The following is a 14,179-nucleotide window of genomic DNA, read 5'->3' as shown; positions in this document are numbered from 1 at the left end:
CCTACAGCTACAGAGGAGTCCTAACCCTACAGCTACAGATGAGTCCTAACCCTACAGCTACAGAGGAGTCCTAACCCTACAGCTACAGAGGAGTCCTAACCCTACAGCTACAGATGAGTCCTAACCCTACAGCTACAGAGGAGTCCTAACCCTACAGCTACAGAGGAGTCCTAACCCTACAGCTACAGAGGAATCCTAACCCTACAGCTACAGAGGAGTCCTAACCCTACAGCTACAGATGAGTCCTAACCCTACAGCTACAGAGGAGTCCTAACCCTACAGCTACAGAGGAGTCCTAACCCTACAGCTACAGATGAGTCCTAACCCTAGAGCTACAGAGGAGTCCTAACCCTACAGCTACAGATGAGTCCTAACCCTACAGCTACAGAGGAGTCCTAACCCTACAGCTACAGATGAATCCTAACCCTACAGCTACAGATGAATCCTAACCCTACAGCTACAGATGAATCCTGACCCTACAGCTACAGAGGAATCCTTACAGACTGGGGAAAAAGAGGGAAAGATGTGACATTGTAAACATGACCTCTCCGGTATGGCAGACTGTAGGGACATTGACAGGATCAGCTGTTAATATGTCATGCTTACCTCCGCTTCAGCCGCTTCTGTGGTAACGGTCTGAGGAGACATGAAACAGAGCATGTGTGAAGAAAGGGTGTGTGTGTGTGTGTGTGTGTGTGTGTGTGTGTGTGTGTGTGTGTGTGTGTGTGTGTGTGTGTGTGTGTGTGTGTGTGTGTGTGTGTGTGTGTGTGTGTGTGTGTGTGTGCGTGCGTGCGTGCGTGCGTGCGTGCGTGCGTGCGTGCGTGCGTGCGTGCGTGTGTGTGTGTATACAGTACCAGTCAAACGTTTGGACAAACCTACTCATTCAAGGGTTTTTCTTTATTTTTTAAAACTATTTTACTACATTGTAGAATAATAGTGAATACATCAAAACTATGAAATAGCACATAAGGAATCATGTAATATAATAATAATAATAATAATAATATATGCCATTTAGCAGACGCTTTTATCCAAAGCGACTTACAGTCATGTGTGCATACATTCTACGTATGGGTGGTCCCGGGGATCGAACCCACTACCCTGGCGTTACAAGCGCCATGCTCTACCAACTGAGCTACACAGGACCACTGAGCTACAGAAGGACCGTAGTAACTAAATAGGTGTTAAACAAATCAAAATATATTTTATATTTGAGATTCTTCAATGTAACCACCATTTGACTTGATGACAGCTTTGGCAACTGTTAGCTTCATTAAATAGTATCCTCAAAACACCAGTCTCAACGTCAACAGTGAAGAGGCGACTCCGGGATGCTGGCCTTGCAGGCAGAGTTGCAAAGGAAAATCCATATCTCAGACTGGCCAATAAAAATAAAATATTAAAATGGGCAAAAGAACACAAACACTGGACAGAGGAAGATTGGAATTTTTTTATGGACAGACTAATATAAGTTTGAGGTGCTCGGAGCACAAAGAAGAACATTCGTGAGACGCAGAAAAACTGAAAAGATTCTGGAGGAGTGCTTGACGCCCTCTGTGAAGCATGGCGGGGGCAATGTGATGGTCCGGGGGGGGGCTTTGGTGGTGGTAAAGTGGGTGATTTGTACAGGGTAAAAGGGATCTTGAAGAAGGAAGGCAATCAGTCCATTTTGCAACGCCATGCCATACCCTGTGGACGGCGCTTAATTGGAGCCAATTTCATCCTACAACAGGACAATGACCCAAAGCACAGCTCCAAACTATGCAAGAACTATTTAGGGAAGAAGCAGTCAGCTGGTATTCTGTCTATAATGGAGTGGCCAGCACAGTCAACGGATCTCAACCCTATTGAGCTGTTTGTGGGAGCAGCTTGACCATATGGTACGTAAGAAGTGCCCATCAAGCCAATCCAATTTGTGGGAGGTGCTTCAGGACGCATGGGGTGAAATCTCTTCAGATTACCATACCAAATTGACACCTAGAACGCCAAAGTTCTGCAAGACTCTAATTGCTTCAAATGGAGGATTATTTGATGAAGTTTGAAGGACACAATTATAATTTCAATTAAAAATCATTACCTTGTCAACGTCTTGACTATTTTTCCTATTTTTCATTTTACAACTCATTTCATGTATGTTTTCATGGAAAACATTTTACCCCAAACTTCTGATATATACATTTATATTATTTTATACTAATACAGTTGAAGTCTGAAGTTTACATACACTTAGGTTGGAGTCAACCACTTGGTTTTTCAACCACTCCACAAATTTCTTGTTAACAAACTATAGTTTTGGCAAGTCTGTTAGGACATCTACTTTGTGTATGACACAAGTCATTTTTCCAACAATTGTTTACAGACAGATTATTTCACTTATAATTCACTGTGTCACAATTCCAGTGGGTCAGAAGTTTACATGCAGTTAGTTGACTGTGCCTTTAAACAGCTTGGAAAACTCCAGAAAATTATGTCATGGCTTTAGAAGCTTCTGATAGGCTGATTGACATCATTTGAGTCAATTGGAGGTGTATCTGTGGATGTATTTCAAGGCCTACCTTCAAACTCAGTGCCTCTTTGCTTGACATCATGGGGAAAATCAAAAGAAATCAGCCAAGACCTCAGAAAAATTGGAGACCTCCAAGTCTGGTTCGTCCTTGGGAGCAATTTCCAAATGCCTGAAGGTACCACGTTCATCTGTACAAACAATAGTATGCAAGTATAAACACCATGGGACCATGCAGCCGTCATACCGCTCAGGAAGGAGACGTGTTCTGTCTCCTAGAGATGAACGTACTTTGGTGTGAAAAGTGCAAATCAATCCCAGAACAACAGCAAAGGACCTTGTGAAGATGCTGGAGGAAACAGTATCTATATACACAGTAAAACGAGTCCTATATCAACATAACCTGAAAGGCTGCTCAGCAAGGAAGAAGCCACTGCTCTAAAACCGCTATAAAAAAGCCAGACTACGGTTTGCAACTGCACATGGGGACAAAGATCATACTTTTTGGAGAAATTTCCACTGGTCTGATGAAACAAAAATAGAACTGTTTGGCCATAATGACCATCGTTATGTTTGGAGGAAAAGGGGAGGCTTGCAAGCCAAAGAACACCATCCCAACCGTGAAGCACGGGGGTGGCAGCATCATGTTGTGGGGGTGGCAGCATTATGTTGTGGGGGTGCTTTGCTGCATCATGAGGCAGGAAAAATATGTGGATATATTGAAGCAACATCTCAAAACATCAGTCAGGAAGTTAAAGCTTTCTCAAAAATGGGTCTTCCAAATGGACGATGACCCCAAACATACTTCCAAAGTTGTGGCAAAATGGCTTAATGACAAAGTCAAGGTAACAAAGTCAAGGTAATGGAGTGGCCATCAGCCAACTTATTGTGGGAAGCTTGTGGAAGGCTACCCGAAACGTTTGACCCAAGTTAAACCATTTAAAGGCAATGCTGCTAATTGAGTGTATATAAACCACTGGGATGTGATGAAAGAAATTAAAGCTTAAATAAATAATTCTCTCTACTATTATTCTGACTTTTCACATTCTTAAAATAAAGTGGTGATCCTAACTGACCTAAAACAGGGACTTTTTACTAGGATTAAATGTCAGGAAGGTGTATGTAAACTTCCGACTTCAACTGTTATGTGTGTGTGTGTGTGTGTGTGTGTGTGTGTGTGTGTGTGTGTGTGTGTGTGTGTGTGTGTGTGTGTGTGTGTGTGTGTGTGTGTGTGTGTGTGTGTGTGTGTGTGTGTGTGTGTGTGTGTGTGTGTGTACAGTTCCTTGAAATCTTGACATCCATTGGCCCGGCTGTGGAGACACCCATTGGCCCGGCTGTGGAGACACCCATTGGCCCGGCTGTGGAGACACCCATTGGCCCGGCTGTGGAGACACCCATTGGCCCGGCTGTGGAGACACCCATTGGCCCGGCTGTGGAGACACCCATTGGCCCGGCTGTGGAGACACCCATTGGCCCGGCTGTGGAGACACCCATTGGCCAGCCGTGGAAACACCCATTGGCCAACATTCTTTTTTTCTGTCGAGCCCCTCCCTGCCTAAGCTCATCTAACCTCTCCCTGCTTAAGCTCATCTAGCCCCTCCCTGCCTAAGCTCATCTAGCCCCTCCCTGCCTAAGCTCATCTAGCCCCTCCCTGCCTAAGCTCATCTAGCCCCTCCCTGCCTAAGCTCATCTAGCCCCTCCCTGCCTAAACTCATCTATCCCCTCCCTGCCTAAACTCATCTAGCCCCTCCCTGCCTAAACTCATCTAGCCCCTCCCTGCCTAAGCTCATCTAGCCCCTCCCTGCCTAAGCTCATCTAGCCCCTCCCTGCCTAAACTCATCTAGCCCCTCCCTGCCTAAACTCATCTAGCCCCTCCCTGCCTAAGCTCATCTAGCCCCTCCCTGCCTAAGCTCATCTAACCCCTCCCTGCCTAAGCTCATCTAGCCCCTCCCTGCCTAAACTCATCTAGCCCCTCCCTGCCTAAACTCATCTAACCCCTCCCTGCCTAAACTCATCTAGCCCCTCCCTGCCTAAGCTCATCTAGCCCCTCCCTGCCTAAGCTCATCTAACCCCTCCCTGCCTAAGCTCATCTAGCCCCTCCCTGCCTAAACTCATCTAGGCCCTCTCTGCCTAAACTCATCTAGCCCCTCCCTGCCTAAGCTCATCTAACCCTGACCAGCCAGCCGGTACAGGAGCTTCCGTTGCTCTTCTTATAGACACGTTGTTTCTCTTTCAGTATTCATTTTCAGTCTTTTATACAGCAGGTCATTAACCTACAGTAACCTGATTTTCCCCTTGCCGTGTATATGTGAGGACAGTGAAGTGAAGGATAGGCCTGCCCTGTACAGTGCTGAGAAGATTGTAATACGGATAGTATGAGGAGGATCAAGCTGCTAACCTGTCACTCTGAGGGGTTATAGTACCATCCGGTCTTCGCCATGGTTACTTGGCCATGCAATTTAATGGTGAATATTTTCCCTAGTCCTGATGACAAGAGTCTAACACACCAACTTACATTTACATTTAAGTCATTTAGCAGACGCTCTTATCCAGAGCGACTTACAAATTGGTGCATTCACCTTATGACATCCAGTGGAACCCGGCTGTGGAGATGCACTTTACAATAGTGCATCTAACTTAAACTCCTCTCAGTGGAGGCTGGTGGGAGGAGCTATAGGAGGAAGGGCTCGTTGTAAAGTCTGGAAGGGAATAAACGGAATCAAACACATGACACATATGGAAACCACATGTTCCATTAATTCCATGCCAGTCATTACAATGAGCCCACCCTCAGAAGGTTCCCTCCCACCAGCCTCCTCTGATTCCTCTCAGCTTTAACATTTCAGTCATAGCCACTAGGGTCAGAGCAGGTTGGGGCAGCGTAGGACACCTGCCTCGTCACATACAGAGAACACACATCTATCTAGCATGAGAAATGGCAGCTTCCTGCCCTGGGTTTCTAGATGGAAGTCAAGGGATGGCGCCACCTGGTGGGGAGAAGGACTGTGCAGAGAGATGGCACAGAGTCGGGACAGGGGGCTTTCTGTGGCCACTCAGAGTAGGGACAGGGGGCTTTCTATGGCCACTCAGAGCAGGGACAGGGGGCTTTCTGTGGCCACTCAGAGCAGGGACAGGGGGCTTTCTGTGGCCACTCAGAGCAGGGACAGGGGGCTTTCTATGGCCACTCAGAGCAGGGACAGGGGGCTTTCTATGGCCACTCAGAGCAGGGACAGGGGGCTTTCTGTGGCCACTGAGAGCAGGGACAGGGGGCTTTCTGTGGCCACTCAGAGCAGGGACAGGGGGCTTTCTGTGGCCACTGAGAGCAGGGACAGGGGGCTTTCTGTAGCACTCACAGCTTATAGTCGTGGTGGTAAGATACTTTGCTGTGGGTGAGCATGAGTCCAGATTTGATTGTGACAACTCATTGATTAAGAGGGGTATAGACAAGAGAAGACAGATCTAGACAAGAGAAGACAGATCTAGTTAGAGAAGACAGGACTAGTTAGAGAAGACAGGTATAGTTAGAGAAGACAGGCCTCGTTAGAGAAGACAGGCCTCGTTAGAGAAGACAGGTCTAGTTAGAGAAGACAGGCCTCGTTAGAGAAGACAGGTCTAGTTAGAGAAGACAGGTCTAGTTAGAGAAGACAGGTCTAGTTAGAGAAGACAGGCCTCGTTAGAGAAGACAGGTCTAGACAGCATCTGTTCCCCTTCTCAGTCCATGTTTTTCCTGTAGACTGGTGATTCAGTCACATACAAACACACACACACACACACAAGAAACACACACACACACAAGAAACACACACACAAGAAACACACACACACACACACACACACACACACACACACACACACACACACACACACACACACACACACACACACACACACACACACACACACACACACACACACACACACACACACACACACACACACACTCACTGACCTGTATATGTTGGGGTCTAGCAGCAAGTCCTGTGGTGGCTGGGATAAGTGAACCACTTTGGTGTTCAGCTGAGAACGCTCCGTCTCGTTCACCCACACATCAGGCAGGCTACAGGACAACACATGTGCATGCACCACACACACACACACACACACACACACACACACACACACACACACACACACACACACACACACACACACACACACACACACACACACACACACACACACACACATACACACACACACACACACACACACACACACGGAGAAAGACACAAAACATGTGGTCAGAGGATGGGCTTTGTCAGAGCAAGTGGTCTGAGAAAAAGAGGGAGAGAGATGTGGGGTGAGAGAGGAGGGACAGAGGGAGAGATGGACAAAGCGTCTCATTGAGCCAGCAGCACATGTTAACACCTTCCTCTGAACATCGAGTACATTTCCAGGAGTACCACGGCCTAGACCACAGGGACTAAACCTGACTGACTGATGTGTGTGTGTAATCACACCATAGCTAACACACAGAGAGAGGGAGAGAGAGAGAGACAGACAGAGAGAGAGAGAGGGGGAGAGAGGGGGAGATGAGAGGGGGAGAGAGAGGGGGAGAGAGAGAGGAGAGAGAGAGAGAGAGAGAGAGAGAGAGAGAGAGAGAGAGAGAGAGAGAGAGAGAGAGAGAGAGAGAGAGAGAGAGAGAGAGAGAGAGAGAGAGAGAGAGAGAGAGAGAGAGAGAGTGAGAGAGAGAGAGATCGAGAGAGAGAGAGAGAGAGAGAGATCGAGAGAGAGAGAGATCGAGAGAGAGAGATCGAGAGAGAGAGATCGAGAGAGAGAGATCGAGAGAGAGAGATCGAGAGAGAGAGAGAGAGAGAGAGATCGAGAGAGAGAGAGAGAGAGAGATCGAGAGAGAGATCGAGAGAGAGAGATCGAGAGAGATCGAGAGAGAGACTAAGGGTGTGAGACTAAGGGTGTGGGTGTTCCCATCCTCACACCTTTACATGTTCCACAGCCTCCCTGCGTCACAGAGGACTCGGAGCCCCTAAATCAACTCCAGTCTCTCCATCTCTTGCCAAATACAAACTGGAGAGGTAGGCTGTTTTAAAAGGAAAGGGGTACACCACGCCCCTACAGCAGGACCACACCCCTACAGCAGGACCACCCCTACAGCAGGACCACACCCCTACAGCAGGACCACACCCCTACAGCAGGACCACGCCCCTACAGCAGGACCACGCCCCTACAGCAGGACCACACCACTACAGCAGGACCACACCCCTATGGCAGGACCACACCCCTACAGCAGGACCACGCCCCTACAGCAGGACCACGCCTCTACAGCAGGACCACGCCCCTACAGCAGGACCACGCCCCTACGGCGGGATCACGCCCCTACGGCGGGACCACGCCCCTACAGCAGGACCACGCCCCTACAGCAGGACCACACCACTACAGCAGGACCACACCCCTATAGCAGGACCACACCCCTACAGCAGAACCACACCACTACAGCAGGACCACACCCCTATAGCAGAACCACACCCCTACAGCAGGACCACACCCCTATAGCAGGACCACACCCCTACAGCAGGACCACACCCCTACAGCAGGACCACACCCCTATAGCAGGACCACACCCCTACAGCAGGACCACACCCCTACAGCAGGACCACACCCCTACAGCAGGACCACACCCCTATAGCAGGACCACACCCCTACAGCAGGACCACACCCCTACAGCAGGACCACACCCCTACAGCAGGACCACACCCCTACAGCAGGACCACACCCCTACAGCAGGACCACACCCCTACAGCAGGACCACACCCCTACAGCAGAACCACACCCCTACAGCAGCGCTGAACCAGACTGTACCCACAGTGAAATCAGAGGAGAAGGGGATAAGAGGAGAGGGGGATAAGAGGAGAGGAGGACAAGAGGAGAGGAGGACAAGAGGAGAGGAGGACAAGAGGAGAGGAGGACAAGAGGAGAGGAGGACAAGAGGAGAGGAGGACGAGAGGAGAGGAGGACAAGAGGAGAGGAGGACAAGAGGAGAGGAGGACAAGAGGAGAGGAGGACAAGAGGAGAGGAGGACAAGAGGAGAGGAGGACGACAGGAGAGAGGAGGACCACAGAGGAGAGAGGACAAGAGGAGAGGACCAGGACAAGAGGAGAGGAGGACAAGAGGAGAGGAGGACAAGAGGAGAGGAGGACTACAGCAGGACCACACCCCTACAGCAGCGCTGAGAGGAGAGGAGGACAAGAGGAGACAAGAGGAGGGAAGAGGAGAGGAGGACAAGAGGAGAGGAGGACAAGAGGAGAGGAGGACAAGAGGAGAGGAGGAGGACAAGAGGAGAGGAGGACAAGAGGAGAGGAGGACAAGAGGAGAGGAGGACAAGAGGAGAGGAGGACAAGAGGAGAGGAGGACAAGAGGAGAGGAGGACAAGAGGAGAGGAGGACAAGAGGAGAGGAGGACAAGAGGAGAGGAGGACAAGAGGAGAGGAGGACAAGAGGAGAGGAGGACAAGAGGAGAGGAGGACAAGAGGAGAGGAGGACAAGAGGAGAGGAGGACAGAGGAGAGGGGACAAGAGGAGGACAAGAGGAGAGGAGGACAAGAGAGGAGGAGGAGGACAAGAGGAGAGGAGGACAAGAGGAGAGGAGGACAAGAGGAGAGGAGGACAAGAGGAGAGGAGGACAAGAGGAGAGGAGGACAAGAGGAGAGGAGGACAAGAGGAGAGGAGGACAAGAGGAGAGGAGGACAAGAGGAGAGGAGGACAAGAGGAGAGGAGGACAAGAGGAGAGGAGGACAAGAGGAGAGGAGGACAAGAGGAGAGGAGGACAAGAGGAGAGGAGGACAAGAGGAGAGGAGGACAAGAGGAGAGGAGGACAAGAGGAGAGGAGGACAAGAGGAGAGGAGGACGAGAGGAGAGGAGGACAAGAGGAGAGGAGGACAAGAGGAGGAGGACAAGAGGACAAGAGGAGAGGAGGACAAGAGGAGAGGAGGACAAGAGGAGAGGAGGACAAGAGGAGAGGAGGACAAGAGGAGAGGAGGACAAGAGGAGAGGAGGACAAGAGGAGAGGAGGACAAGAGGAGAGGGGGACAAGAGGAGAGGAGGACAAGAGGAGAGGAGGACAAGAGGGGGAGGACAAGAGGAGAGGAGGACAAGAGGAGAGGAGGGAGAGGAGGACAAGAGGAGAGGAGGACAAGAGGAGAGGAGGACAAGAGGAGAGGAGGACAAGAGGAGAGGAGGACAAGAGGAGAGGAGGACAAGAGGAGAGGGGACAAAGAGGGAGGGGGACAAGAGAGGGGGACAAGAGGAGAGGGAGACAAGAGGAGAGGGAGACAAGAGGAGAGGGAGACAAGAGGAGAGGAGGGCAAGAGGAGAGTGGGACGAGAGGAGGATGAGAGGAGAGGAGGACGAGAGGAGAGGAGGACAAGAGGAGAGGAGGACAAGAGGAGAGGGGGACGAGAGGAGAGGGGGACAAGAGGAGAGGAGGGCAAGAGGAGAGTGGGACGAGAGGAGAGGGGGACAAGAGGAGAGGAGGGCAAGAGGAGAGTGGGACGAGAGGAGAGGGGGACAAGAGGAGAGGAGGGCAAGAGGAGAGGAGGACAAGAGGAGAGGAGGATGAGAGGAGAGGAGGACAAGAGGAGAGGAGGACAAGAGGAGAGGAGGACAAGAGGAGAGGAGGACAAGAGGAGAGGGGGACAAGAGGAGAGGAGGACAAGAGGAGAGGGGGACGAGAGGAGAGGAGGACAAGAGGAGAGGAGGACAAGAGGAGAGGAGGACAAGAGGAGAGGAGGACAGAGAGGAGAGGAGGACAAGAGGAGAGGAGGACAAGAGGAGAGGAGGACGAGAGGAGAGGAGGACAAGAGGAGAGGAGGACAAGAGGAGAGGAGGACAAGAGGAGAGGGGGACAAGAGGAGAGGAGGACAAGAGGAGAGGGAGACAAGAGGACAAGAGAGGAGGACAAGAGGAGAGGAGGACAAGAGGAGAGGGGGACAAGAGGAGAGGAGGACAAGAGGAGAGGAGGACAAGAGGAGAGGAGGACAAGAGGAGAGGAGGACAAGAGGAGGAGGGAGGACAAGAGGAGAGGGAGACAAGAGGAGAGGGGGACAAGAGGAGAGGGAGACAAGAGGAGAGGGAGACAAGAGGAGAGGAGGACAAGAGGAAAGGAGGACAAGAGACAAGAGAGGGGGACAAGAGGAGAGGGGGACAAGAGGAGAGGGAGACAAGAGGAGAGGGAGACAAGAGGAGAGGAGGTCAAGAGGAGAGGAGGACAAGAGGAGAGGGGGACAAGAGGAGAGGGGGACAAGAGGAGAGGGAGACAAGAGGAGAGGGAGACAAGAGGAGAGGAGGTCAAGAGGAGAGGAGGACAAGAGGAGAGGGGGACAAGAGGAGAGGAGGACAAGAGGAGAGGGAGACAAGAGGAGAGGAGGACAAGAGGAGAGGAGGACAAGAGGAGAGGGAGACAAGAGGAGAGGAGGACAAGAGGAGAGGAGGACAAGAGGAGAGGAGGACAAGAGGAGAGGGAGACAAGAGAGGGGGACAAGAGGAGAGGGAGACAAGAGGAGAGGGAGACAAGAGGAGAGGGAGACAAGAGGAGAGGAGGACAAGAGGAGAGGAGGACAAGAGGAGAGGGAGACAAGACGAGAGGAGGACAAGAGGAAAGGAGGACAAGAGGAGAGGAGGACAAGAGGAGAGGGGGACAAGAGGAGAGGGGGACAAGAGGAGAGGAGGACAAGAGGAGAGGAGGACAAGAGGAGAGGAGGACAAGAAGAGGGGACAAGAGAGAGGAGGACAAAGAGACAAGAGAAGGAGGACAAGAGGAGAGGAGGACAAGAGGAGGAGAGGGAGACAAGAGGAGAGGAGGACAAGAGGAGAGGAGGACAAGAGGAGAGGAGGACAAGAGGAGAGGAGGACAAGAGGAGAGGAGGACAAGAGGAGAGGGAGACAAGAGGAGAGCAGAAAACTGAAACAAAGAGCTCTGAGAGTTGGCTGCACCCTCCCTCCCTCCGCCCACCCTCTGCATTCTCCACCGTCACCACGTGCGTCATCACAGGAGCCCCCAGAGATACCCAGTCCCCCCCCCCCACACACACACACACACACACACTCTCTCGCTCTCTCTCTCAGCAGGCGGCAGCCAGCCAAATCACTCTCACGCCTAGTCAGCCCGTTCAGTGGGAGGACACAGGTAACGATTCACACTCTGCTGTCCGCAGGCACAGATGGGGAACAAAAGGAGTGGAGAAAATGAATGAAAATAAAGAAAAATAAAAGAGAGTTTTTGAGAAAGTTAGTGAATAGCTATTTGTACATTACTACAGATGTGAACTAGGGGTACGAAATGTGATCCTTCACGTTAAGAAAAAAAATCCCTAAATGAAAAACAAGTTTTTTTTTCCCCTTCACAAAATATAAATCACAGTGCAGTTATCACAAAACTAACACTAACAAGCCCCGATCCCCATCATAAAGGGACGTTTGGTTTCTTTTATAAAATAGGCCTGCCTAACACAACATTACCGTAACGTTAGTGACAAGAGATACACAGCATCATTCAAATTATTTTCCACAGATAGGAAGCGTTCCACATGTCATCATTGTTGACAATTTAAAAAATAAACAGCAATAATCAAGTGCTGATTACAGAAATGACTCCAGTTCATTATATACAGCCATTGGCAATGGCCTACTTACGTTGCGAGGTCATTTGCTAAATGTTGGTTACTGCAAAGCGCCAAATTTGAGCTGGGAGTCGTGCATCTCTCTCATGAAATATCACTGTTCAAGGTTTTACTCTCGTTTCAACAGGGCGCTAATGCCCTTTAATAAAGGGACTTGAGACATATAGTCATTAGAAAGCTATAACACTTTTTTAACCAGTAGATTCCCACATTTGGCACATTAATTGATCTTAAACTTGGTGAGCAGGCTTTTGTTAACATGAGACATGTCCCCTAGGCTAATCAACACGCAATTCTGACAACAGTAGGACCCTGGGTTGTCAGTATGCCAGGCAAGGGGTCGTGGGCAAGAAAAGGATGAGGACCCCTGTCCTACTGTATGACTGCGGTAAAACCTCATCTCCCCTTAGCAGTCATAACACACAATAGGATTTGACGTTTTAACCCCCCCCCCCCCCAAAAGCCAGTTTCAACGTGATTTTTCTCTCTCGATTTGTCACATTCCTAATGTGAACCAGGGCTTTGACTGAGAAGGGGGAGTGGGGTCCTCAGCCAAAAGCACCCCCCCCTCCCCCCACACACACACACTCACAAACCCAACTCCCTATCCATGTCCTCTTGCCAATAAAACCCCAATTGAGAATCTTTTGATACCTTATCTGAACTCAAATATTAAACACAACACTGCCCAGTGTTGTCACGATACCAGAATTTTGACTTCGATACCGATACCAGGTTTAAGTACCACAATATTCCATACCATCACGATAATCAAGACTAAAACGATACCAGAACAAAGGCATATCCCCCCCCAAAAAATGAAAGAAGTCCCAGAATGCCACTTGATCCAGACAAATAAATGTATCTGCTGCTCTGTTCAATCGCTGAGCTTCTTCTGAGTTACAATATCATTACATTAGCTTTATATATACATACATGTACATTTTTCAGAGACAGCCATGTAAGCATTAATTCATAAATTATGCAATCATACTTAAAAAAAAAATGTTTCTATTTTCTATTTCACCTCTATTTAACCAGGTAGGCTAGTTGAGAACTAGTTCTCGGTTAGAACTGCGACCTGGCCAAGATAAAGCAAAGCAGTCACACTGTCACACCCTGACCATAGTTTGCTTTGTATGTTTCTGTGTTTTGTTTGGTCAGGGTGTGATCTGTGTGGGCATTCTATGTTGTGTGTCTAGTTTGTCTGTTTCTGTGTTTGGGAATGATATGGTTCTGAATCAGAGGCAGGTGTTAGTCATTGACTCTGATTGTGAGCCACATTTAGGTAGCCTGTTTTGTCATTGTGGGTTGTGGGTGATCGTCTATGTTAGTTGCTTGTGTCAGCACGGTTCTCATTCTAGCTTCACGGTCGTTATTATTCGTTTATTATAGTTTGTATTCACATACCACACTGCATTTTGGTCCGTTCCTTATGACAATCGTGACAGTTACACGTGGAATAAACACACATACAGTCAATAATACAGTAGAACAAAACAAGCTAGATATTCAAGTAGAGTTTCTTTTTTAACCAAAATTCTTACCAATCTAACTACATAAAAGGTACATCTCTATTGATAAACTGAGTAAATCAAGTCCTATCCACAATACAGGCGAGGGCATATTCAAATAGGAGTGTGTGCTAGTGAGTTATCCAGAGTGTTTTGGGATGATTTAAATGTGTGCGCTCATTAACGACATCAATCTTGACTCACTAGGAAGTCAATTCGCTGAAGCAATAGATCATCTTTGGGAGATACGTGTGAAAGAGAGACCGAATAACTGAATGAATACAGTTTTTGAAAGCAGCATATTTTGCATTATGGTGAACAAACAGCAGTGAGTTAGTGGAGCTAACATGATGCAGCCCAGACTCCCAGGCTAGCAGTGGAGTAGACATGATGCAGCCCAGACTCCCAGGCTAACAGTGAGTTAGTGGAGCTAACATGATGCAGCCCAGACTCCCAGGCTAGCAGTGAGTTAGTGGTAACATGATGCAGCCCAGACTCCCAGGCTAGCAGTGAGTTAGTGGTAACATGATGC

At 49.4% G+C, this 14,179-nt stretch overlaps 1 pseudogene; it reads right to left on the bottom strand.

The window, feature by feature from the left end:
- Nucleotides 1-496: 496 nt before the first annotated feature.
- The window catches only part of LOC124039286, a 98,574-nt pseudogene continuing 84,891 nt past the window's right edge, over nucleotides 497-14,179 (bottom strand).

The sequence above is a fragment of the Oncorhynchus gorbuscha genome, linkage group LG01 (genome assembly GCF_021184085.1).
Source record: "Oncorhynchus gorbuscha isolate QuinsamMale2020 ecotype Even-year linkage group LG01, OgorEven_v1.0, whole genome shotgun sequence".
In the NCBI taxonomy this organism is placed as follows: Eukaryota; Metazoa; Chordata; class Actinopteri; order Salmoniformes; family Salmonidae; genus Oncorhynchus; species Oncorhynchus gorbuscha.
Note: the sequence above shows the minus strand (reverse complement) of the source record. Positions and strands in the feature narration are given on the sequence as shown.